Source organism: Aulonocara sp. 'chitande type north' Nkhata Bay, linkage group LG6 (assembly GCF_057382095.1).
Source record: "Aulonocara sp. 'chitande type north' Nkhata Bay isolate Kocher_YH1m ecotype deep benthic linkage group LG6, A_spYH_male_GT1.1, whole genome shotgun sequence".
NCBI classification, from domain to species: domain Eukaryota; kingdom Metazoa; phylum Chordata; class Actinopteri; order Cichliformes; family Cichlidae; genus Aulonocara; species Aulonocara sp. 'chitande type north' Nkhata Bay.
The window spans coordinates 19071622-19097406 of NC_141349.1; the positions used below are offsets into that span (position 1 = coordinate 19071622).

Below are 25785 nucleotides of genomic sequence, written 5' to 3' on the forward strand. Positions count from 1 at the left end.
AGAACAACGGTTAAAGAGAATATCATCACAGGTGCTTTGTTAGCCGATCAGGACATTACAGTCAACAACTTTGCTCACTCTCTCTCCTTCCCTCTCTTTGCCAGACCTCCCCAGATGTTATTTGACTCTTATTGGCTTTAATATTTCAGCAGTTTGCACAGTTAGAGGAGCTCGATTCGCTGCAAGCCCTAATAATGTTACGTCCCTGTAAACACAGTTGTATTTACTGACTACTCGTAATCACACTGGGGCAAGTGCTGGATAATCAAAGAATGAAGGAGAGGATCCGATGTGTGTGCCGCCTGATGAAACGGTTAAAGAGGCAGAGGTGCACCGACGGAAACATCTAAATATGCTGCCTGCGTGAACGTCTGGATGGGCTTCAAAAAAAATCACCAACAGGTCTTTTGGGACGTATTTGACTCAAATGAGGTCGACAGGATTCAGTCGCTTGCAGCATATATTAGTAAGTGAATAAACTGACCTTCGGCCACCCCCGAAGAATTCTTTCGACCTTCTAACCCCGTATTCTTTCAGATGTATTGATTATTTTAAGCCTCCGTCGGGCCTATGAAAACAGTCTCAGTACAGACCTTTTCAGTCTGCTCTGTTTTGTATTGTATTTCCATTCATAATGAGCTCATCTGCAGCCAGATGTTCAGCTCAAATATGCTAAAGCAACCTCTGAGTCCAAGGCTTTCTTTTCTTTCTTTTTTTTGGCAAGAAGACGATCAGATGGCCCTGACAATTAATACTATGGCGAATAGGGCACTTTAATTATTAACCCTGCGTTACACTTGAAGAATGCTCACCAGGCGTGAGATTTAAAAGAAGCTAATGTTTCACTATCAAACCATTTCATCCAATCTTCATAACAGATGTGTGCGCTGGGGAGAGCATTACTTTCCTCAGTGGGTGCTGAAAATATGCCTGCTTTCCTCTCATCAGGAAAGAAGTCATGGTTTGTCTTGAGGGGCCAAGTGTCTTCTTGTGACTAGCCATTGGTTTTAAGTGGCTTGTGCATTTTTCATGGGACAGTGTTCAGTGGGAATGTCTTGTCACTCTATTAAGGCCTATTCAAATGGTAGTGGCCATAAAAACGAAGCAGCCCTGAAATATTAATTTGATATTGCAACACACCACAGTGTGTGTTAATTAAGGAGAGAGCTATATGCTTCAGACGGGACAGGGCTTTCATGCCGTAATGGTGGAAGATGAGTTAAATGAAAGCGGCGTTTGGGCTTCCCAGCTGATTTCAGTATGTAGATTTTATTTTATAAGTAGAAATGAAATGCCCGCCTTACATGGAGGGCACTCAAGTGCTGATAGAGGGCTGCTGTTAACAGTTCTGCTATTCATTAATATTTTTTTCATAAATTAAATTAAGTAGTACAGTTGTTTGCTGTTTGGTGGCTTTGTTTAATTAAACAGAAACAGCGCCGCTCGATTGAGAGCCTATAACTGAGTCAGGGACAGCCTAAAGGTTACATTTTAACCGCTGTACCTGTTAACGTGTGTCCTGTATAAGTGTCTCCTTAATGTAAGGCTGAAATGATTAGCCAGTAAATCGACTGGCGGGCTGTTATCTTTCTCAGTTTGATATTTAAGCGATAATCCACAGCAAACATCGTCAGAATCCTTTAATACGTTTGTGTATGTGATCACAAAAACATGCTATTTTCTAATAGTTTTAACATTTGTTGCAGTCCCGCACCACACAAGCACACATTTATAAAAGACTCGGTTATATCATCGTCACAATTCTATATTGTTTCTTTATATGTTTTTCCTTCATAGAGCAGTTAAAGTGTCATTTTGTATCCTTCTCCCCTCCTTCTTTTGGCCTTTTTATTACTTCTCCACCAGTCCTCCTTCCTCTGTAGGACAGACTAGCGATTATATACCCTATCTTCCATCTTAGAGCTTATTAACCTTTTTGTTGGAATATCTGGAGCATAAAGACCTCATTAAATATTTACATATGCACTAACCACTATGAAAAATTAAGAAACCCAAAGTTTTATTAACCTGTGGTGATATAATGTCTACTCTTGGCCAAAAAAAGCGGGTCTTTTTTGCACATTAAAGCATTCTGTAGCGCATAATAATGTATGGTAAGAAGGCTCCCCGTGCATAGATTAACTCTGCTTTAATATAACATTAGGTTTCCCCTAAACTAGCTTTATTATAGAATTATGCTTTTCATACAAGGTGTGGAGCTAAGGGCAGGGGAGGGATGTTTTGCTTGCAGAAATAAAGCATTTGCGACAGTCTTTAATTATCCATGGCTCTGTGTGTTGCGACTTACATACGTGAGGGTTTCAGAAAAATTCTCATGCCCTGCATTTCATGAATATATTAGAAGCCGTAGTGTAAATACCTGTCCCTGCTAGCCACACTGACCCGCCATAGGTGCAGTTGATCCACAACACGCTCAAACTTTCAAATGGGACTAAGTGGCGTTCAATTATTCAAGCATATATTCAAGAAAGGCAGCATAATACTTACAATCATATGCTCCCGCTACTCCACTCCTCTGTTTTGGATTGCGAGTAATACCTCACAGGAATGAGGCACTAATATCTCTTCACTGTCCCCTAAAATCACTCCCCTTTACTCTGATAGGTACTCAAGCACCCTGCTTCCCAGAGAGCTGTTACTTTGATTCTTTCGGTGGCGCATGCGGAGCCGGCTATGCTTCAAACCTGCATACCTGCAGGCACCTGCATGTCACCGGTGCAGTTCATCTGAAGGGAATTATGATTATAATTTCAAAGCAGGAACCGAATCTTATCATCAGTGTCAAGGCCAGATAGAAAGACAGATAGACTGTAATGTAATGTGGTGGCATATATTAAACTATCCAGCAGAATAAAAATTGCCTGCACATCAGGCAGTTATAACATTGTGCTGGCAATGATAATACAGTTAAATAATGTATCAAATAAAAGTGACAGGAAACAAAAACTCACATTTTTATTCGACTACATGCTGTTGACCATAATTGTTCTTGTGCTTGGAAAAGAGAGCTTGACTTTAGATGTTTAGATATTTAAGTATTGTAATCGTATATTAGTCCTTCTCTGCATAATATATGATATAATCTTATAAATTTAAATCTTCAACCATATCTCCAGTAGATGCTGCTTAAATTCTCCAAAGTTGGACTTTACTTTATTGCTGTAAAAGATTTAAATGTGTCTTGCCGTAAGAAAAATGGAAGAAAAAAGTCAATGGTCAGAGAAGGACATCGGTGCGGTAAAGAGTTAAAAAGACAGAAAAAAAGAATTGCAATTACAACGCATGATGAAAAGCTTGGAGAAACAATCCGGGACAGGAACATGGAAAGTGAGAGATGAGATGCGACCGAGAGCTGTAAGTTGTAGGTGTTAAACTTTGATGTCTCTGGCGAGTGAAGCAGTAAAGTACAGTACAGTGTGGTCTGTGAGTAGCTGTAGTGGGGGGGGGGGGGGGGGGGGGGGCGTAAAAGAGGGGTAAAAGTAAAAAAAGAGTAAAAGACAGGAGAGGCGAGCCATACATAGTTTGAGTGAGACACAGCAAGTTAGGGGGTGCAGATAGTTAGATTGCGAGAGAAACAAGAAGGTTATCCATGATTTAACGCCTGTGGGGCCCTGAGATGAGCTTTTCCAGTTCAGGCTGCTGTGATTGCTGGCTGGTGCTGACTGAGGCTGGGGCCTTTCAGATCATTTCATCATGGAGCGCCTAATGAGGCCTGGGCTCACTCCCTGAGCACGGGGGGCTCCAGACACACCTCTGATGGAGAGGCTCCAGCATCTACCAGCAAACACCATCAGGTCCTGCGTAAGGAGGCTAGGAAAGGGGCACTTGGAGGGAAGTGGTGGTGGTGGTGGTGGATGTTGCTCCAGGGTGAGCTGAGAGACCCACTTTGTCCCGAGGCTGTGTGAAAAGGTCACTGCCCGTGAGGAGCGCCCACAGGCCCCCGCTGCAGGGCGTCTGCAGGGAGAGTTGTTTTTGTTCAAACAGGAAGTGGCAGGTTAAGAGGAACATGTCCACCGAATCTATGTCTGCTGTTTGCTCGTGAAAGCAGAAGTGGGAGCTTTTGTTTTTTATGTTTTGGAGTTTGTCTGGGCCACTCTGAAAACACGCTGTGCCAGTTATTTTAGGTTACACCTTAGATGGCTCTCAAATTTATCAGGCAAATAGTCAAGGACTGTGGGACATATGTGGCAGTGTGGGTGCTTCTCTAATGAGAGGCAGCTCTTGGGGATATGAAAGGCAGAGCGGTAGGGGCGGGTGGCAGGGGGTGGGGCAGCAGACTGGTGGAGCGACCTGTCTGTTCACCCCGGCTATGGCCTTTGTGCAGAGTTAATGATGCCACTAATATGTTCTTTAAAGACCACACTGTGATTCATGGCTTTCATTAGCCCTGTGTGCCAGGGTGTCTTTCTCTCTCACTCTCGTTCTCTTTTCTGTCGCCCTTTTAATGATGGCCTGGAGACGAGGTGGCACGCTTGACCCTTAATCATACGAGTGAGAGGAGGCTGGGGCGAGTGAGAGGCGGTGATGAGATGGGAGGTTTTGGAGGAAAAGTAAGGGGTCTGAGGAGGAAGAAGAAATCAGATGGTTGTTCTTCATAATCTAGCTCCCTGGGGCTGGTTAAGCACAGCTCTTCTGCTTGGGCAGGGCAGTGTAGTGTCCAGTATATGTGTGGGCTTACAGGGAAAAGGCATAACTATCATTTATCTAAAATATCACTGAGCCTGTAAAATTCCTAAAACTCAAGACTTTTCACCTCTGAATATAACAATAGGCTAAACCTGACGTGAGCAGATTAGTAAGAAAAAACCCATCTCCTATTTAAAGATAATGATTTTTCATTCGTTGAGGTTTTGACATAAGCTCCAAAATAATATTATTATATTATATTTTATAGAGGTTTTAAGGAAATTCCTTGATTTAGGATCCAGCATGTCTCCTTATAAAATACTAGTCCAGCTAGGCTAGCTGGAGTGGTTCTCAGAGTTTATTTCTATTTCCACTGTAGCTAACTGGCTGGCTGGTTTACACTGGCATGTTTTATTCATCAGTATTGTACGTAATTTTTTGTTGTTGAGGTGCTGAACATGGGAAAAGTTTGCATAGAGTAGCTAGCTAGATTACTATCAAGTGGTGACCTCTGGGATAGAAAACAAAGGAAAATAAAGGACTAAAAACTGCAAATAAATTAGAGGTGACTTAAGGCTGGCCCTTTGTATTGACGCTTAAATATTTCAATTTTTATTGAGCTGCTTTAAGTGACAAATGGGCTGCTAGCTGCCTTGAAGCCTCGCTAATATTTTGGTGAACTGAGCATCTTGATCATGTTTGGAGCTTTGGTGCCTTTTTTAAATACAGTTATTTAACAAATATTTTGGCATGCTGTATCCAGGTTTCCTAATAAGTAAGTATTATTTTATTTGGAGTTTAGCAATAATTCACTGTATGTGATACAACTATGCAGTCAAGGTATGCTAACCAAGCTAGCATTAGCTGCTAACTTAACACTATACCCTTTCTTCCAAATATGGAAACACAGACTGTATGACTTGTCAGTCACAAGTCATTTGCCACTGAGCACACCAGAGATAAGTGTCCACTTTAATACCCTGTATCACTAATTTGCAGTATGACCCAAAATGAGCAACTATCACCAAAGGAAAGTGTTTACAGTGACCAAGGCTGAAAGCCATTTTCCTTTTTCTTCGATCTGTCTTTTTTCAGCCGCAACTCTCGCCATCTGGTGGCCTTCAGATGGAGTGCAGGTCAGAAGTCAAATTGGCTTCATTTCCTTTCTTTCTTTCTTTTTTTATGTCCATCTTTTATACTGTCACTTGATGTGCGTACAGAAACCAACGGGTGAAAGCCCCCATATTTAATGCATAGTCTATGCAAATTTTGCAAGATTGTTAGCTTGGTCGTTAACAGGGTAAACAAATAGGAGAGTTAAATGAAAATATTACTTTTTTTAAATCCTTTTTTTTTTTTTACCATCTAATTACAGGAAGTGGACGGACTGGATGGTGCAACAGAGTCAATAAATCCATTTCTGTCTGAGATGCACCAGTTCTCTTGTTTCCTCAAAGGTAAACAACTCACTATTCATCACTACGGTTGAAATTGATTCAATGAATTTACACCATGGATACATTTTTTGTGACAAAAAATGATATTTATTGGCAAATTTATTGGCTTTTATCTCATTTCAAAGGGGACACTAAGCAAACGATAAAATCTGGCTCAAGTGGCCCACTGTAATGGTCACTATTTACAGATGTAGACCTTTGACCCAGTGCACTCAGAGCTGTCGGACATGCACGCAATTGTTGTCTTGTGGCAAGGACGGATTTGATGTGCTGAATTTCCTTGAACATGGTTCTTTTGTTTACATCTGTATATCCTGTTTTTGACCCGGTCTCTCTGTTTTTGGGAGGTCTGAAAAGGTCGTGCTCGGTGGGGGGGCGTTACTGGAGCACACTGGTCACATCCTGCAGCTGACCTCAGGACTTCCATTCTTGTGTCTTCTATTTGCGTCTGTGGAGCCCTCAAGCCAAGCCAGGCTTTTACTTAATTTGGGAGCACATACAGGACTTACCTGTGTTTCCTCATGTGGAAGGAAGAGTAAATGTTGAAAGGGGTTTAAAAAAACTTCTCTCCTGTCCGCTGGAAAAGATTGTTACAGACTCTTTGACCGTGTTAGGACTCAGGGAATCGCAGGATGTAGTGTTACTTGACCTTAATAATGGCTTTGTTGAATGTGATGTTTATTAAATCATAGAAATAAGGGATAAATTTAAGATTTAAGAAACACCACTGAGATTTTCTCTCCTCTTTGTGATAGGCGATGACATGAGCAAAACTTAAAGTCATCTGAAGCAACGCTGCAGTCATAGCTGATGCTTGGTTTGTCTGTGAGTCTTCGCGTGTGGCCTGGGTGAGTATGTTCACAGTGGGGTAAACAGAGTATCTATCACCTCCAGCTGCCTGTTGGTAGGCAGATAAATAAATGATAAATAAATTACACGCGGACATTCTGTACTTGAGCTTGCTTTGCACAGAATTACAGTTGTTTACAAGTGTGTTGGGGGACCTGGCAGGCAGAGCCACGTACGTCTCTGCATCATGTTGTGCTGTTTTAGACCACTGACACCGGGGATAATTTCAATAATTTACACTCTACGTGATTCTAGGAGACGCCTCGTGTGTTGCTTTTTAAAAATGTAAAGCGGGCCATGTTAGTCCCTGCCTACCGACCACAGCCTCCAAGTTCAGCACACTCACAAACATAACATGGCTTTGGACCAGCACCCTGATGATGAAGAGCAGATGTTTTCCCCAACTGGGGGCATGCTCTTAATGCTTCTATACCCTCCATCCTATAAAAACTATCACCACCCCCTCCTCCTTTTTTCTCTTGCTTTTCTGGTCTCTATCCAAGCCATCCATTTTTCGACAGAGTAAAGACAGATTAGGGCCTAAATCCTCCGCAATTTGAGTCACGGCCTTTTGTGTGCTCCACACGGTGTGAGGAGTGGCGCACAACTGGCCCCCCATTTGCCAGAGATCAGGGGGTTAGGCCGGCCACTGATTGAGGGGGAGCCACAAACTGCGACCATGTTTGGAGAAATAATGAGATGGAATTAAGAGAGAGTCTATAGTGCAGACCTGGGTGTCACAGAGAGGAGGAGTGCTGGAGAAATTAAAGAAAGGGCTAGAGGTTTCATTGTGAGGAGACCGGTCAGCAGAGGTGTGTGTCAGCAGGAAAAGGTACATTTGTGACCCTCTGGATCCTCTCATTATACCTCAATTCTGCACAGAAATGTCTGGCTCATGCATTTTTGTGGCATTAGGCTACATAGCACTATAGCAGGTGGTGGCTACCAATCACAAGGTCTGTGGATCAATTCTCTAGTCTTCATGTCGAAGCATCCTTCGACAAGATGCTGCACTTTGAGTTGCCTATGTGGGGGTGTGTGCGCAAATGTTTGCACACTTTTCTTTTCTACCAGGAGACCAATCCAAGCTATCACAGCAGCACAGCAGTTGTCATATTCTAACATGTTGCTAACTTAGCTCACAATATTAAGCAAATTAAACAATTAACTCTCATGTATGTCAGTTAAACGCTATTTGTGTATGTTTCTATTCATTGTGGACCCTAAAGACTGAAGTCAGAATAGTTGAGTAGTTTTTGGCCCAGGCAGTTTGACGCTTACAATTCTGATATTAAGACCAGGTTTCTGCAAATAGAACAGGAAATACCCTCAAAGAAATCAGCACATGGTTGCAACAATGCCTCTACTCCTAACTTCAGTTTCATCCATATTACCATCTCATCCTCAGTTCAAAGCAGCGCAATGTTAATGAAGGTTCCCATGTACAAAGAGAAGCTTATGTAAATGTTACCTCTCCAGATGTTCCATATCTCTCAGAGCCAGAACTGCACTTAGCCGCCAGCCACATACTACCAGTTAGCATTTAGACAAACCTTTGTACCTTCACTTGCCTATAGGGCCTATCAGATCGTCGTACCCCCGAAAATCAATATCTGCTGCTAATGAAGTTTAGCCACACATTTTAATGAAGGACCCAATTTGCATTTGAAAGTAACAAGAGGGGAAATGGGTTCATTTTCCCCCATATCTTATTTAGTATGTACGTTTGAGCAGAAAGCAATGCGCCAGTTTGTTGTGTGTGGTAACATTTGTCCGATTGTGAGGGGGGTGTTGAGGGTTATTTTGATTGGTTACTGTATACACGCTGTTATTGCGTGTCTGAAAAACTCAGTTGATGCACATGTTTGTGTGATAAGCTTAAATAAAATCAAGCACGTTGAATCTGTTGAAAGTTTAAGTTGTTGAAGGCAATGGACATTACATGTCTGATCAAGCAAGTGTTCTGCAGCAAACAAAGCTAAGCTAGCACTGGCCAGATTTTGAACCTTTCTACTGTATCCTGCTTGTTTATGAGTATTTATGAAAACGTTTCTCTGCTTTATGTGTGCGTTTAAAGCCTGATTCTGACATGGAAATGCCTGTCTATCAGCTGTTGTCCGTGTTAACCATGATTTAGCTTTCTATTGCGTTTTCTGAATTTATTTATCTGCAACTCATTATATCTGCAAACGTGAAAGTGGAGAATAAATATCAACTGGCTAAACTGGAATTGCAGAAACACTGACCATTAGCCCCAGAGGTTAAATCAGCAGATTAGCTGATGGGTGTTTTATGACCCGCTTCTATTGTGGGACAAATGAGAATCTAAAGATCATAAGTAACCTGTGTAAAGACAGTAGTGCTGTATTTAGACTGTAATTAGCTCAAAGGAGGCGAGCAGCTTCTCATGAGTCCCTCTCCGCTCGCTTTTTTCTCCTCCACAACAACGTCCGTCTGTTTAATCTCTCCTCCACGACCGCGAGCGTCTACTGCGTGCGTCTCTAAACTAAACTGGCTTTAATCCTTATTTATCTTGCTGCTCTACATGGATCATCACACTCCCAACCTGTGTGTATTTTTGTTAGAAGTTAAATTGCTACAGTAGAAAGGCTGAAGGCTGTTTTCTTTCTTTCTTCCTTCTTCTTCTTCTTTTTTTTAAAGTGAAGCCCAAATCCCACATTTAAGAGGGGGAATAAATGGTGGTTAAGGCCTCCAGACTGAGGACTTGATGATATTCAGATAAACAACCTGCATCCTGCACAAACGCTTGCGTGTTTTCGGTATAATCCTCTTTTAAAAAAAACAGGCGCTTTGATATGTGTTCTTGTGGGAGATTTTCTCCTGGACCAGGTGAAACATTAAAGTCTTATCATTTCACTAAACAGCTGCAGCTCACCTCAGGCTACGTTGCTTTATTTTTTCTTTGTTTTTGTTTTTTTCTGCCCCGTTTTATCTGTTTTTCTATGTTTGAATGTTTTTCACATTCTTGCTTTGCATGTACTGGATCTTGAGTGCATTATTCACAATTTACAGCACAATTTAGCTGTGCTTTTTGAATAGTTTATATCAGGCTGTAATGACCCCATCAAAGGTGATCATCACTGTGGCAGTTCACATTTAGACCAAAAATGAGGGGTCAAAATTTGCCAAATGCAGCTCAGTAGAAATGCAATAAAGCCACTAAGGACCGCTGTTCTTCACAGATGGGCATCCTCGTCTCCGTCAGTTAAAGTTCTCCGCGAGCAAGCGCATATTTGTATCGTGTCACACTGCGTTCATGACCCTTTTCTACTTGAGCGGCTCCTCGTTCATGAAAGCCAACCTGCTCGTCTTATGTAAATAACAAGGCTGAGTCTCCGGCGTGCCACACTCGGTTAGAATACTGTGAGATCTCCGCAACAATTTTCGCGCTCTCCCCTGTCGGCAAAGTGTGCCACAATACCAGCTGCAGCAGGAAGGCAAGTTAGCCTCCAGCAAGACTAAAGTGTGCATCAGAGTAAAACAGTTGTTTACTTTGTTTGAACTGCAGTATCTCACCCACGGGAGAGCGCACGCTTGAAGTTTCGCGTCTTTCACTCCAAACTTGTGACGAAGGCCTGGATGAATAACAGTGTCATTTCTCTACCTCACCCCCCCACCTCACACCCCACCATCCTCCCTTGTTCTCTTGTTGTCTTCTCCTCCACATTCACTCTATTTCTTTTACCACCCCAGCCCGCGAGTGCCACCGCCACCCTTCTTCCCCTTTGCGCTCCCCTCGAATTATTCATAAGCTCTTTTAAATTTTCAGCATGCGGCAAATTTATGGTGACACGCAAACTACATTATGTTTTTTCACCCCCTTTTTTTTATGAACTAACAGCACTGCTCATTTCTCTTTAATTGCACAGCAGTTGGGGACACAGATGCACACAGATGCGAGTGCAGGAGGAGGGTGATGTGAGAGGAGGGAAAGTGGAGATTAAAAGACAGCAGAGGCGAGGATTGTGTAACTTAGTTAAAGTCATGAGGCAGTGGTCCTAAGTGACCTGGCTCAGATGGAAGCGCGCCTGTGTGTGTGTGTGCTTATGTGGATACAAGAGAAGGAGGAGTGAGAAAGGGCCGATGCTGTTTCTCTGGTTTGCTTCTGCTTCAAATCCAGTTCAAACTAACACTACATCTGAACATCTGTTTTAAAGTTCCTCACAGAAAAATAACAGTGACTGTACTGGAAAAACAGTTCGTACAGCTCCAGATATAAATGATGAACTCAACATGCCGTGAAGTTTTTCCTTCGTTGTGTTCCTATGCTGAAAAGAGTTTTGAGTGTGTGTGTGTGTGTGTGTTTATACTTTACTGACCTTTTCCTGACAGCGTGCCTTCAGTGTATCTAGAGCAGTCTGAGTACATGTGAAAGCAACACTTTATTTTAACTGCTTGTGTTATTTCTTCAGATTTTTTATTGAGGTATTTGGGAAAACTTCATTAAGTCGTAATGTGAAAAGTACTGTGCTGAAGTCTTGAGTCCCTCTTCATTTCTTTATATTTTGTTGGGGAAATGGGAAATAAGTCCAGCAACTTGTGACACCGAGAAATAAAGTTGTTATCAGTCAGACACTTTCCAGATCGTATTGCATCCTGGATCAAAAATTGAACTTTTCTGCGTTCATAATTCCATTTTGGCAACATTCCCGACACCACAGGCTCAAATGTTGTCCCAGAACATGTAGATAGACACTTGCTGTTGTACCTCTCTCTGGACCTCCTTCATACACACTGATGATGATTTCAATCAAAACTTTTTCATTTGGATTCATGACTCCATCAGACCTGTTGCGGCTGATTTTCAGTCAGGTTCTTGTTACTTTGGCATGCATCAGACTTTTCTTTCTGTTTCCCTTCCTTATGAATTGCTTCTTGACAGCCGCCCTTCCACTGAGACCATTTCTGCTGAGGCTTCAGGGAACAGTAGATGGATCAACTAAAGGTCCAGGTGCATCTCTCAGGTCTGTCAGGTTTTTTTCTAGATTTTTTTTTTCATGTTTATGCCTACCACTTCCCTTTGGTGGTCCACTTGTTCAATTTCCTCAGTTCTTTTAAGGACACACTGCACACCATGTGATATGCCAAGGTTTCAGCTATTAAATCTTTGGGAATCACCTTCTTGGTGCAAAAATAAAATTATATGCCTGTCAAACTGTCTTAACTTTGGGATTTTTCATAGATTCAACTAAAGAAATGGGAACAAATGATATGTTTTTGCTAATGGCTGCTGGTTAAATGGTGGCTAAAGTTTAAAAGTGGTTCTTTGCCAAGTTGTCTGTTATGTGTAGACACAACACTGGTTCATCAAATCAAATCAAATCACTTTTATTGTCACATCACATGTGCAGGCACACTGGCACAGCACATGCGAGTGAAATTCTTGTGTGCGAGCCCCACAAGCAACAGAGATGTGCAAACACAACAACACAAACGAGCAAAATACAAGAATGGCCAACCTGAAACTAATAAATATATGTACAATATATAATAGTGTATGCATTTCTGGATGTGTATACTAAATATTTTCCTACGTGTGTGTGTGTGTGTGTGTGTGTGTGTGTGTGTGTGTACACATTTTTACAAATTAAATAGTAAAAAAAATAATAATAATAATAATAATAATAAAATATATAAAATATACAGAGTTGAATATGTGCAAAACAGTGGCATTTATATACAGTGTGGAGTGCATAATGTTGAAGTTCCAGTAGTGAAGCTGAGGTGTCTATGACGTGTTCAGCAGTCTGATGGCCTGATGGAAAAAGCTGTCTCTCAGTCTGCTGGTACGGGACCGGATGCTGCAGAACCTCCTTCCTGATGGAAGCAGTCTGAACAGTTTATGGCTGGGGTGACTGGAGTCCTTGATGATCCTCCCCGCTTTCCTCAGGCAGCGCTTCCTGTAGATGTCTTGGAGGGAGGGAAGCTCACCTCCAATTATCCGTTCAGAGCACCGCACTACTCGCTGGAGAGCTTTGCAGTTGTAGGCGGTGCTGTTGCCATACCAGGTGGTGATGCATCCAGTGAGGATGCTCTCAATGGCACAGTGATAGAAGGTCCTGAGGATGCGGGGGCTCATGCCGAATCTTTTCAGTCTCCTGAGAAAGAAGAGGCGCTGCTGCGCCTTCTTCACTGTTTTGTTTGTGTGTACTGACCACGTAAGATCCTCAGCCAGATGTACTCCAAGGAACCGGAAGCTGCTCACTCTCTCCACAGCAGCGCCGTTGATGGTGATGGGGGTGTGTACTTCTCTGCACCTCCGGAAGTCCACTATCAACTCCTTTGTCTTTGCGACGTTGAGGGTGAGATGGTTGTCTTGACACCAGTGGGTCAGGGCGCTGACCTCCTCCCTGTAAGCCGTCTCATCACCGTTGGTGATAAGACCCACCACTGTAGTGTCGTCTGCAAACTTCACAATGATGTTGGAGTTGTTAGTGGCTGTGCAGTCGTAGGTGTAGAGTGAGTACAGGAGAGGGCTCAGTACACACCCCTGTGGAGCACCAGTGTTCAGTGTGATGGGGGATGAGGTGATGCTGCCCAGTCTGACCACTTGGCGTCTGTCAGACAGGAAGCTAAGGATCCAGCTGCAGAGGGAGCTGCTCAGTCCTAGATCCTGCAGTTTCCTGTCCAGCTTCGAGGGAACGATGCTATTGAATGCTGAGCTGTAATCTACAAACAGCATCCTCACATACGTGTCTCTCTTCTCCAGGTGTGACAGGGCAGTGTGTAGTGTCAGGGCTATGGCATCATCAGTGGACCTGTTGTGGCGGTATGCAAACTGTAGAGGGTCCAGTGAGTCGGGTAGTGCAGAGCAGATGAAGTCCCTGACCAGCTTCTCGAAGCATTTGCTTACGATGGGGGTCAGGGCTACAGGTCGCCAGTCGTTCAATGAGGAGATGGTGGAGGATTTGGGTACAGGGACGATGATGGCCATTTTGAAGCAGGCTGGGACTACAGACAGAGAGAGGGAAAGGTTGAAGATGTGCGTGAACACTCCAGCCAGCTGAGCCGCGCATGACCTGAGGACGCGGCCGGGAATCCCGTCCAGACCAGTAGCTTTGCGTGCGTTCACCTTCATGCCTTGAGTTAGTTGCCATTTTATGCTTGACTGATTTATAGATCAGTGTTAAGTGGCTTAACAAAGAAAAAATAGTCCTCAAAAAATGGTCAGGCACAAGGACTGAACAAAAAATGAGTGAAAAAGCAGCAGATTTGCATGTTCTCATATCCATTAGATTCATACCAGGAGCCTTCTGGTCACAGCTCATATATTACAAAAAAAGAAAAGAAATTGAATCTAAAATGCGATCGGCACATGCACAAAGAAAAAAAGTATTGCATATAAATATAAACAGCAAGTTTTCATTACCCATTAGTTATAGATAAGTGGAAAACCTTGGCTTCTCAAAAGGGAATGGCCTCAAAACAACTAGATATACAATTAAATCTTGTGTCTTCCCTGGATGATTTTATCTTTATTATAATGGCTATTTTTCTATATTTGTGGTGCTTTTGCTGATCCTTGAAGCATCTTTTTTAAACAGTTGTGTCCATTTTGATTTGTTTTTTTTGGGGGGGGGGGTTGCTTCGTTGTTTTGTAGTGTCCAAAAACAACCTATCCAGTTCTCTTTGAGCTTAATAGAGTTGTAGCACTGACTGAACAGCGTCAGTCTGGGGATGCGCAGAGCAGCACAGAGGAAAGATCCAAGCAACAAAAGATTATTGATTGGAGAAAGAAACAGAGAAATCTTTTTGTTACAGATCAGGCTGAGGTGTCCATATCGCCCTACTCGATCCAGTCTGTTCTTATCTTGATGAACACATCTGTAAGGAAGTTTGCACGTGTGCCAGCATGAAACCATAACACGTTTAATTTGTCCTCAAGAGAAATGTGAATTCAAGACAGCGCGCAAATTCTCTAGCATCATTCCTGAAACACACACGCACTCCCGGATTACCACGAGGGGTTAAAAAGACCAGATCAGACCGTAAAGTGTCACGTTTGTAACAGTCAGACAGCGCAAGAGATCAAAGCTGTACAAAATGTGTCAGATTTCGTGTGCGTGTGGATGTTTGTCTGCGTGTTTGTGGCAGGCCGGAGCTCTTCTTGTCACTTTTTTTTTTCCTTTACCAACCCCCCCGAACAGAAAATACATAAATTATACCCGAAATCATCGCCTATGATTGAAGAGGCTCCGAAATGGAGGAGTGAAGAGCATCGCCAGATGAAGTGAAGTGTTGAAAGGAGTGATTATTTTTGCTTCACTGAGGTCTTATTTTTCAAAGTGCCACTAAAAGCATGAGAGACTTGTGTCACTTTGCACTGGGAGGATGGAGGAGCTGAAGGGTGATTTGATAAGAGATGAAAGAAAGGTAGTGACACCCCGGCCACCATATTTTTTTCTTCCTTTCTTTCTTTTTTTTTCCAGACCTTTGCTCAAAAGCCCGATACTTCAAGTGGCTCCAATCATATTCTCCATGAGGCAGTGCGATATTTATGGCCAAGTGCCCACAGCTAAAGCTAATATTATGAGCTTCCACAGTGCCATCCATATTGTTTTACCTCCCGGTTGCCTGCGGTGAGGAACAAATAAAGTGCCTGACGCTGTAGAGTGGCACTGGCAGTCTTGGCTTTCACTCCTTTAGCAGGTTGGAGAGTAGGCTGGGCTGCAGAGAGGGGAGAGACGGGAAGAAAGGGGGCTGTCACTTTAGGTTGGGTAATTTTTGATGTGCACGTCAAGGCCTTGACAAGGGGAATGTGGCCGGCTTGTACATTAGAGTGAGGCTCACAGGCAGCGCAGCACTGGGGACAGGTAGTAATGCAGTCCCAAAGAGTGCTGCTCATCTGCTCGCACTATGTACTTGTCTGGTGCCACACAAGGATGCCCCCTGTCGCCCTGGCTCCACTCCCCCCATCCCTCTGCAGAAATGACTTTAGTCAGTGAGGGAAGAATCCATTTACAATGTGTGCTTTATAACATCTCCTTGACAATGCAGTAGTGGATTAGAGACATTTGTGATGAATCTTTTATAAAGACTCTTCCCCCCCCCAATCTTTCTTTTCCATGTGCACAGGCTTTCTGGGTCCTGGCGCCACATGCACATGTGTCTGTTCGGATGTTATCGCAGATAGGGAGAGGAGATAGCGATGGGTTCTTACAAAAAAAGAAAGGAAAAAGGGGGAGAGTGACACAGAATCGTCAGAGTGGGGCATTAAAATTTATCTGCAAGTCACACTGGCTGCCATGATAGCTGGCGTGAAACTTTCCTTTGAAAATGAACGTCACTTGTCCTCTCCGTCATCCGTGCGCCTCGCAACCAAGACAAGCGCTCTCTGTCCTCATCAATTCTTCACTGCAAATTCTGACATTCATTTCGTTCATTTGCATAGCGGCGTAACGCGATCGGAGCGCGGCGTTCCCTTTTCCTCAACTTAAAAAAAAAAATGCTCCTTTAAAATTAATGCCGCGCCCAGAGAAATATATAAATATATCCTAAAGTTGACACGATGTTGTTCTACATTATTCTCCTTGAAAAGTGATTTTGTTCATACTTACAGCTACTCAGGCACCGCTGACGTGGAGGTGCGGGGCAGACACGCTCGGCCTAACAAACATGCATGCGGCTGTCTGGCCCTGCCAGCCCTCCCGTCTGTCTGCTCTGTGTTGTTAACATGGAAAGTTGCATACGCAATCCTGCGGTCTTGACCAACTTCATGCTGTTTTTTTAATGCGCAAGCCTCCAGTGAGTTCTCAGCAAAGAAGTTCACTTGTTATCAGCATTTGACTTTGCCAGTGATGCTATTGGTTTTTAAAGAGGTGGGGGGGGTTGTAGACGCTTCTGCAGAAGTCGTCTGTGGCTTTCCACAAAAGGAAAGAAAACATAAAAATGGAGGATTAAGATTAAAATGAGTTCTATAAGGGTGATCTTCTTTAAGTCATCCTTTCATTTGTTTTCCAGAATAAACGTGCTCTCCTCTCCGAGCCGGCGTTTTCTCTTTTTCTCTGGGCTGCTGCTCGGATGAATTTTCTGCCTACGTTTTCCGCTTCAAGCTCACCTGTCCGCCACCGTTGTCCGTTTGAAAGGGACAACAGCAGCCAGAGAATATGAGAGCGAGTCAATGCAAACGCCGCACCGAAAAAAGAAAAGAAAAATTAAAAATTGATCACCTTTCCATTTGAATTCAAGGTAGGCATCACTCTCCATAAGCAGGCCTGTCTCTTTAAATCAAAGGAACTGTCACTTGTGCGACTGCCTGTTTACAAAATATGAGGCTGAAAATGAGACCTGGTCCCTGCGGACAAGCTCCTTGTATAAATATAAATAATGAATATTAGATAAATTATTTCTGCCCTTTAATAATGTAAAACTTGACGAAATTCACTTACACTGTGAAACCGGAGGATCAAACTAAAAGTAGATAATGCAGTGGGTACAATAGGGGTTAGAGTGCTCTGTGTGTGTGTGTGTGTGTGTGTGTGTGTGTGTGTGTGTGTGTGTGTGTGTGTGTGTGTGTGTAAAGAAGAACAGGGACAGGTTGGAGTCCCTGCTGACCTTGTGGTCACCTCGGTGCATTGATGCTTTGAAGGTGGTCAAATCAGAATTCATTTTTCTTTTATTTATAAAAAACCTTAAAACGACTGCCTGTGAGCAACCACTCAATCATCGTATATTCTTTTGCCCATCTGCTGTGTCTGTATAATAATTATTAAGTCATAATTTGAAGAAAGGTTAAATATAAATGTATTTACAGCCTTCACAAGGTAATCAGGGGAATAAGTGGGAGCAAACTTACAGCTCCAGTCCCTCTGGGGGAGGTGGAAGAATGGGAGCGAATGCCTGCGCTGCTCTGCTGCCTGGGTGTCTTCTGGTAAGAAAGAGGGCGGAGATTTGATAAATGGTTAATTATGAAAAGCCTTGTGCCAAAGCTAAAACTGTAATTAGCCTTAATTGGCTAATTGGATAGAATTGGTGGATGGCATAAGCGTAATTACCCCGCTCTTTTATTTTTTTCCTTTAGCATTCAGCGTGAGATTATATGTGTCGCTGAGACAGTGACAGTTGTTGTGTTTTCTTTCTCTAATAAGTTTTGTAGCTTGTTGGGTGATTCTCGACTTGTGTTACTTTTTTTTTTAAACTGGTTACTCGGTCGGGTTTGTTTCCACCCTCACTTTCCAGCACCGCATTGACTTGTTGTTGTGCTCCTGCTCAAAAGCTAATAAAACCCTGAGTGAAGGAAGTCCAGCTTTTTCTCCAACCTGCTGATTCACACCGCTGGAGATAAATTGTGCAAAGGCCTTCACTCCTGGTCTGAGACAGTCGAGCGAAACTAAGAATTTTCTTTCTTCCTCTTGCTCTCTTTCTGTCTCTCTCTCTCTCTCTCTCTGACACACAAACTCACAGTGAGCATTAGAGCCGCTCAGCTCAAGGTGCTCAGACTCTCTGCTAATAACACCATCTAGAATTCACGCCCTCCAAATAGGTTAATGTGTTTTTGCCCAGAGGGCCCTATCTACCTTAACAGCAGAACTCTCTCTCTCTGCACTTCCATTAAGCTAGAACACTGCCGCCTATTAGCTGCTGCGGTGTGTATGGGGCCAGAAGTGAGAATGCGAGTACAAGCACAGCTTTTTCTCTCTTTATGTGTGTGTGTGTTTGGACCACAAAGGTGCTCCTGTAGTGCACTGAGGGTGTCACTACCTGGAGCTGCCTGGTGTGCCGTGTTAACTGTTGCAGGAGAACAATGTTATGGCCCCTGACAGCTTGTTAAAGACTTCACCGAGTTGTCTTCTGTGTGTGTGTGTGCGTGTGTCTGTGTCAGGATCCTCGCAGCAGATATTCAAGCACACATACACAGTCAAAACTCACAGAAACACATATTTGTGTTTGTTAACATCTGAGAGTGAAGTTTTTTTTTTGACTAAACAAACAAAAAAACAAGAAAAAGAAACAAGCTGCCACTCAGAGAAGACAAAAACACTCATTGCGTGGACTTTTAATGAATCCCCGCTTTGTTTGCTTTTGTGAATGTCCACAAGCGCTTCGTCCTTGTTCTGTCTTATTTTGTAGATTTACTGATGGGTTACTTAGGAAACTTTTTTAGTGATTACAAAAAAAATCCTTGTGAGCATAACTGATGTATTAATTACAGAAAAGGCTCAGAATTGTGACAGGACTTTTACAAACACCAACCTGGCTCCTCTCAAAAAGTGATGAATGAACGTGAACGATGGGCAGGATAAATACTGAGCGCTGCAGACGGTAATTGAACCTGAGAGCAGCAGCAAAAGCACCGTCCTGAATTGTTATCTCAGCAGTGTTACATTTAATACTGAAGGTGATCACTAATTAAAGATTTGAAGAATAGAACAGATGTATGAATCTATGAGGTGACTTAACTGGAGAAAACTAGCCTGACAGTGTGATTTTGTTTTTAGTTGATTTGAGATTTATGGTAAGAAAGAAAGAAAGAAGCCAAGTGCTCGCTTGCTTGCTCTTTACTTTCCAACGTAAATCGCCCTGAGATTATTCTTTTTGCTATGAATTGTTGCAGTATAGTGACGAAAGCTGAATTCGACACTTTAAGAATAAAATCAGCAGATTTGAAACCTTTCGTATGGACATAATGGCACCTTTTTTCTTTTTTTTCTACCTTCAGCTCCTAAATTTCACCTTTCAAGCAAATCAATGTATTTTCATCAGCAGGACTGACTGGCGTATTTTTGGAATATATTTGCACTAATGAGTCATTTTTGCTACATTAATTATTATGTGATTCTAGCCGTGAGGGGTGTTATAAGGAGAGCATAAAGCAATCATTTCTGATAAAATTGCTTATGGCACAGCACTTGAGGTGAATGCACTGACTCTGTTGCAGACGTGATTTGCTTAAAGGTGAAGGTGATTACGGGGTGTAAAAAAAAAAAAAATGAAAGAAGGAAAGAAAAAAGCAATTTTTGTGGTTTGAAATAGCAGCAGCAGTGGGCTCTGACCACCAGGCAGTCAGGGATTTTATTGGACTTTTTTATGAAATGCAAACGACTCTGTTAAAATCAAACACGTCCTTTGTCTCTGGGTTTCTTATTGTGCTTCTCTGCGTGTGACATGTGTTCATTTCACCTCATTCACTTTAGAATTCTGAATTTCCTTTTTTTTAACATTTTAATTTTAAAAGATTTTGAATCTTATTTCCATCATTAGGACCTGGCCTCACATCACCTCACAACGCTCCAGCATCTGAGCGCGTGCAGCGTTGTTTCAGAAGCTGCTCAATGCTTTGTGTCAGCCTGACCCCTAGTGGACATCCAGCCCACCCACCGATGCGCCCGTTTACAGAAGTATTACAGGGAAAACAGCAAAGAGGAAAACATCTATGAAACTTGAATAAGTTTTGTTAAAATTAATAAATCATCTATTGAGACGTTTTGATTGGATTTCACAGGCAGCACATGTCCTGAATTGTTTTGCGGAGAGGATTCGAGTTAGAAGTGCCTTAGGCCCTCAGCAGTGGTCTGTGTCTGCAAACATTTATTTGTATTTAAGCAGACGACGCCATTATTCATCGTGTTTGATGCCAAAGTCAATAACGGGCTGTACGGAAATGCGAGTTAAATTGCTCTCAATTCTCTGAACTGCAGTTCAGCGTGTCTGTCTATGACAACAATAACTCAGGCATTGAATATGTATTAACGACTGAAGGGTCCTCAGAGATGCAATGCATATATTTGATGAATTCCATGACTGACTCGACCAGCCCGTTTCATCGAGTGGAAAATAGATCTGACCAACTTAGAGACAGCAGAACTAATTAAATGGATAAAAGATATATATTGCCTCCTTAGAGTATGTAAAATTAATAGCAGACCAAAGGACTTGCCTCTAAGCCGCTCCATCCACTCTACAGCACTGAGCTACTACAGTGTGCAGAGCTTTGGAGGGCAGATGAGGCTTTGTGTGAGTGCGTCTGTTCTTCTTCTTCTGATGCAAGAATGATATTTCTCTTTTGTATATTTTATTCCCGTATTAAATTATCTGCACGCTCTTTGCTGTAAGTTGCTGTATTTCACTGCCTGTGCGATCAGTGTGTGTAAAGCCTGTAAATATGAAAAGTCTGCTTTTGTCCTGACAGAACAATATGCACAGCTGAGCACTAAGAAGTACTGGCATCAAATGAAAATTACTTTTTTCCAAAACCATCAGACTCTTTGGTTTTTTGCCGTTGTTTAATTTTTTACTTTTATTTCATCAGGACATAAAGCTCAATAGACCCTGAGACAATATTAAAGCAGCAAGTAAACCAAGCATCCAGCCAAGGTTCAAACCCAGGACCGTCAGGCTGTGAGGCAAAAGTGCTGTCTAGTATGATGATTAAGAATTTGGGGTGTTGATTTATTTCATTTAAATAGGAATTAAAATATGTGTTCAAATGTTTCATATGACCAGCTGGGGGAAACTGAAAGCAGTGTCAGCTCCAGATCTATGAACCCTCCATCCTCCATCAGGTGGTCTGTCTATCAAGTCTGAAAAAACTGACAAAAAAAAATCTATATATGTGTGTGTGTGTGTGTGTGTGTGTGTTCCTGTCTAGCTATCTTTGTGAGGACCGAAATCTCCATTCTACTATACTTATGAGAACCGACAGTCACTTGTGAGGACACACACACCGGTCCACACAAATTTGAAGGTATTTTTGAGTGTGTGTATGTGTGTGTATAAAAGAAGAAGAGAAAAAAAGTAACAAAAAGCTCACATTTGAGAAACTTTAATTAGCCAATGGAGCTCTAATGGAGGTTAAAAGTTACAAAATTAGCTCCCAATTAAGTTTCTGTCAGTTGAAAGTGTAATTCATTCAAAAATCCTTTCAGCTCCAGTCTTAAGTTATGCATATTATAGATATGTCTGGTTATACAAATGACTTAAATAGTCTTTTTGTCTGACTCTGACACACGCACTCACCAGTCCTTCACTGACCTGGAACAGCAGGTGACACCCGTGCTGGGAATACTCTACACTGACCCACTTTGACTCCTTAGTGCCCTTCATTCTGAGCTTTGCTGGGTGTGAAGACAGGTTTATTTTAACCTTACAACTCAACTCTATTAACTTTTGCTTTTATAATGCTACATATTAGTGCTTTTTACCTGTTCAAGGTTCAGTTTGTTGAGCCCCAGTGTTCCAAGTTGCAAAGTTTAAAAAACACCTGTATAAAGAAATTCAACACACCTGTGATGATTTTAACATAGATGTTTTGAAGTTTACTTTCATACAGCAATGATTCAAATATAGATATCTGATATCCAGCCATCAGAAGATGGGTACACTGTGGTCATAAAGGGATGGACATGGTTAGGAGCAACACTCAGGTATTCTGTGGTGTTGAAATCAAGCTCAGTTAGTACTAAGGTGCTCAAATTGTGCAAGGAAAATATCCCCCATGCCATTACACACTACCACCAGCATGAACTATTTATACAGGGCAGGGTGGATCCATGCTTTCATGTTATTTATACCAAATTCTGACTCAATAGCACATTTTAAAACAACAGAGATTGACCCAAGGTGCTCTCCAGGCACACAAAACTCATAAACAAACAACACAATAAGAATGAATACAAAGTAGGAAGGATTTTAAAAATGTGATAAATAAAATAATAATACAATCCATGAATAAGACTGAAAAATGAAGTATAAATAAAAAATGAAAGTAAATATATAAGTAAATAAAAGTCAAATAAAAGAGCAGTAGAAAACATTTACAGTGAATTCCACCAACGTTACATCTTTAGAGGTCGCCTTTAGTTTTAAGGCAAGAAGAGGGCACTGAGAGGAGTCGTTAGGACGATGATCTCAGTGACCTGGAGGCAAAATACAAAGTTAAAAGATGGCATCAAACCATGTACTGTTTTTCCAATCTTACACCGTCTCATGTTGGTGAGCCCATGTGAACTGTAGCCTCACTTTACTGTGTTTTATACTGACAGGAGTGGCCCCTCGTGTGGTTAAATGTTGGCATGGTGTGGCTGGTGTGGCACCAGGTGTGCAATCTTGGACACAGGTCAGAGGTATGCTCTTCTGCATTTCATCCAGAAAACTGGATGGATATCACTGGATATTTTCCCTTTTTCAGGCCATTTTCTATAAACCCTAAATACGAATGAATGAATGAATGAATGAATGAATGTGTGGGGAAAATTTCTGAAATACTCAGACCAGAACACGTTCACAGCCACTTAAATGACCTTTCCTCACTGATTCTGATGCTCAGTCTGAACTTCAGCAGGTCGTCTTGATCATGTTCACATGACTAAGTCCACTGAGTTGACATGTGATCCCCTGATTAGATACCTGTGTAAGCAATCAGTTTAAAAGTAGAAATACTGTATATGTTTGTTTTTATGACTTTTGTATATATACATGCTATAATTCTCATAATATAAGGCCCTTACTTGGCACCTGTGACTATGTATATATGTATGTCTGTCTGTCTGTCTGTCTGTCTGTCTAATACATTACAATAGTCTAAGAGAAGGCCATGAAGTGAGTAAATGCAGGTTATGCTGCTGTTTTGGACCTTATACTATGCAGTATTTCTGCTCCCTTTATCTCTGGATGTGCATTCCTGAAGTGTAACTGCAGTGAGCACAATCCACCACTGGAGGGCACCCCAGTGAGTTATTGCTACAGCTCTCAAAGGATGCCTAGTCCTGCCAACTTGCCTGGCCTTGACCATGCACTTGGGAAGCCATCATTTATTTTTGGAGCCCTAGGCTGCCTGGCTGCTGTGAGACTGGCAGAGGGTGAGGAGGTGGGAGGGTAAGGAGGGAGAGGAGATGCAAGGAGTGGGAGGGGAAGCAGGGCAACTTACGCCAGCACCAGTGACACAAAAAGCATTGTCCTGATTTAATGGCTGTGAAGTCTTGCCTTCCCCTGGTCCAAGGAGCTGCCGATGCTTAATTAGGACGAGCATTCATTCAAGCACACACTCACACAAACACACAACAAAACGCCGCGCATGCACACACATACAGCACACCTCGGCCCCAGCATTCAGCCAGGCTTTCTGCTACAGCACCAGCCGGAAGCGAAGATGACTCAATCCAGCTCTGCCATCACAGAGATGAGTTATGAAGACAGACGGGAGTTTCTGTTGTATCGTGGCACAGCACGCTCGCTCTCCTTCCAGTATGGAGACCATAAAATTGTCACCGGGCTTTAATATGAAGACTTAAACCTGTGATGAGTCATCAAGTGTAAAATCAAACAGCCCTGTGGTTTATGAATCATAGGTGTATTGGGAGTTGTAACATGACATGGGTGAGTAGGGAGGGGGAGTGGGGAAAGAGCAGCAGGGGAGAATTTAACCTGAAATATGGCTTTTACGTGACCTGCCGTGACACCGTCAGACGGAGGTGGTGGCAGGTATGACTGACTAAATTGCTTGTGCATTTATCGCCTCTACGTTTTTCAGCATGTTCAGAATGACATTTTTAAAAAAGTACGGCACCATTATCCATCTTTGTTAATCACACAAATGCGTATTTTTATATATTCACCCACTTTGTATCTGCTAAATACATTCATTTCTCAGTTTGATCTCTCTTTCATTTCTCATGCAGCGTGTTTTGATTGAATGGCCTTGTTCATCGTGTAGAATATTGATCGCCTTGTATTGATAACACGAACCTCTGAGCAGCGCACTGAGCAAACCGCATTAATATGCATGCGTGTCATACTGGACCCATTTGTACAGGTTTCTGTATTTTAAGAAAGCGATCAGGCTCGTTCTCTGTGTTTAACAGGAAACTCTGGATAAATATTTCACTGCATCTTTACACAGAGAAATAAGAATACAATACAAACTCGAGTGCCAGCTCCACACAAACATATGCAGTGGGTTTTTTTTTTTCTTTTTCCAATGGATTTACATCCAGATGTATTAAAAATTCTCTTCTCCATTATCTGAAAATGCATATTTCTTAATTATTCATCGCAAGGCATTGAAGCACCCAGGTCTTTTAAATTTTTTATTTCTGCTCAGCTTCAAACAGGAGATCTTGTAAAGGGGACCCAGTTTTGGGGTGTGGGAATTGCTGCAGGGCGAAGCTGACAGGATTTTTCAGTCTCGAGGCACCTCTTGCTTTTTCATTACAGCAAAGCAAAGGAACAAATCCAGGTCAATTAAAATAAGGAAGAGGAGGAAGAGTTGAGTAGCTGGCTAAGGGGCAAAGCCATCACCGGGATCTACCACAAGAGGGCACAAGGAGCTCGGATAGTGCTTTCAAAACTTGGGGGAAGGAAGCTGCAAAAGGAGCTTGGTCGCAGCCCAGATTACATGTCGATATCCATAAAGCTTTTGAAGTTTATAGAATCTTTTCCAGAGAGGAATATACCATCAGTTGTCACAATAAACAAAATTTAAAAAATGATGTAAGAATATGTTCAAGTTTCAATTTGTATGCTCAGTTAAAAGTGCTGCCCCATCACTTTAGGCTCTACATAAAAGTCTATCAGACGCCTCCTCCTCCAGGCCGTACCATCACATGTGCGGTCCCTATAAAACCTGCTCCTTCAATTCTATTGGCGCCTTCTGCCGGAGTGAGTCGGAGAGCGTCCCCTCTTCGCTCGCAGTGACGCTCGTTAAAAACTCTGGAAGTGACACGCCCCCGTAAAAAGCATCAGTGGCTCACCCGGCGGGTGTCACATTGAATTTAATGGCCTCTTGTCCGCGTGCTGCGCTGTACGGGAAGTCATATCGTGATGTGAAAGGTGCTTTCCCCCGTCTGTCTCTTAATATGTTGTGACGCAAATGTTC

The 25785-nt window shown here is 42.4% G+C and overlaps 1 long non-coding RNA gene across 1 annotated transcript; it reads left to right on the forward strand.

Annotated features, from left to right (window-relative positions):
• The first annotated feature begins 5316 nt into the window (after positions 1 to 5316).
• Positions 5317 to 12148, forward strand: LOC147327639 (uncharacterized). Its single transcript, XR_015130031.1, has 5 exons — positions 5317 to 5422; positions 5743 to 5783; positions 6023 to 6104; positions 6860 to 6952; positions 11857 to 12148. It is a non-coding gene; the product is annotated as an uncharacterized LOC147327639 (long non-coding RNA).
• Positions 12149 to 25785: the final 13637 nt, after the last annotated feature.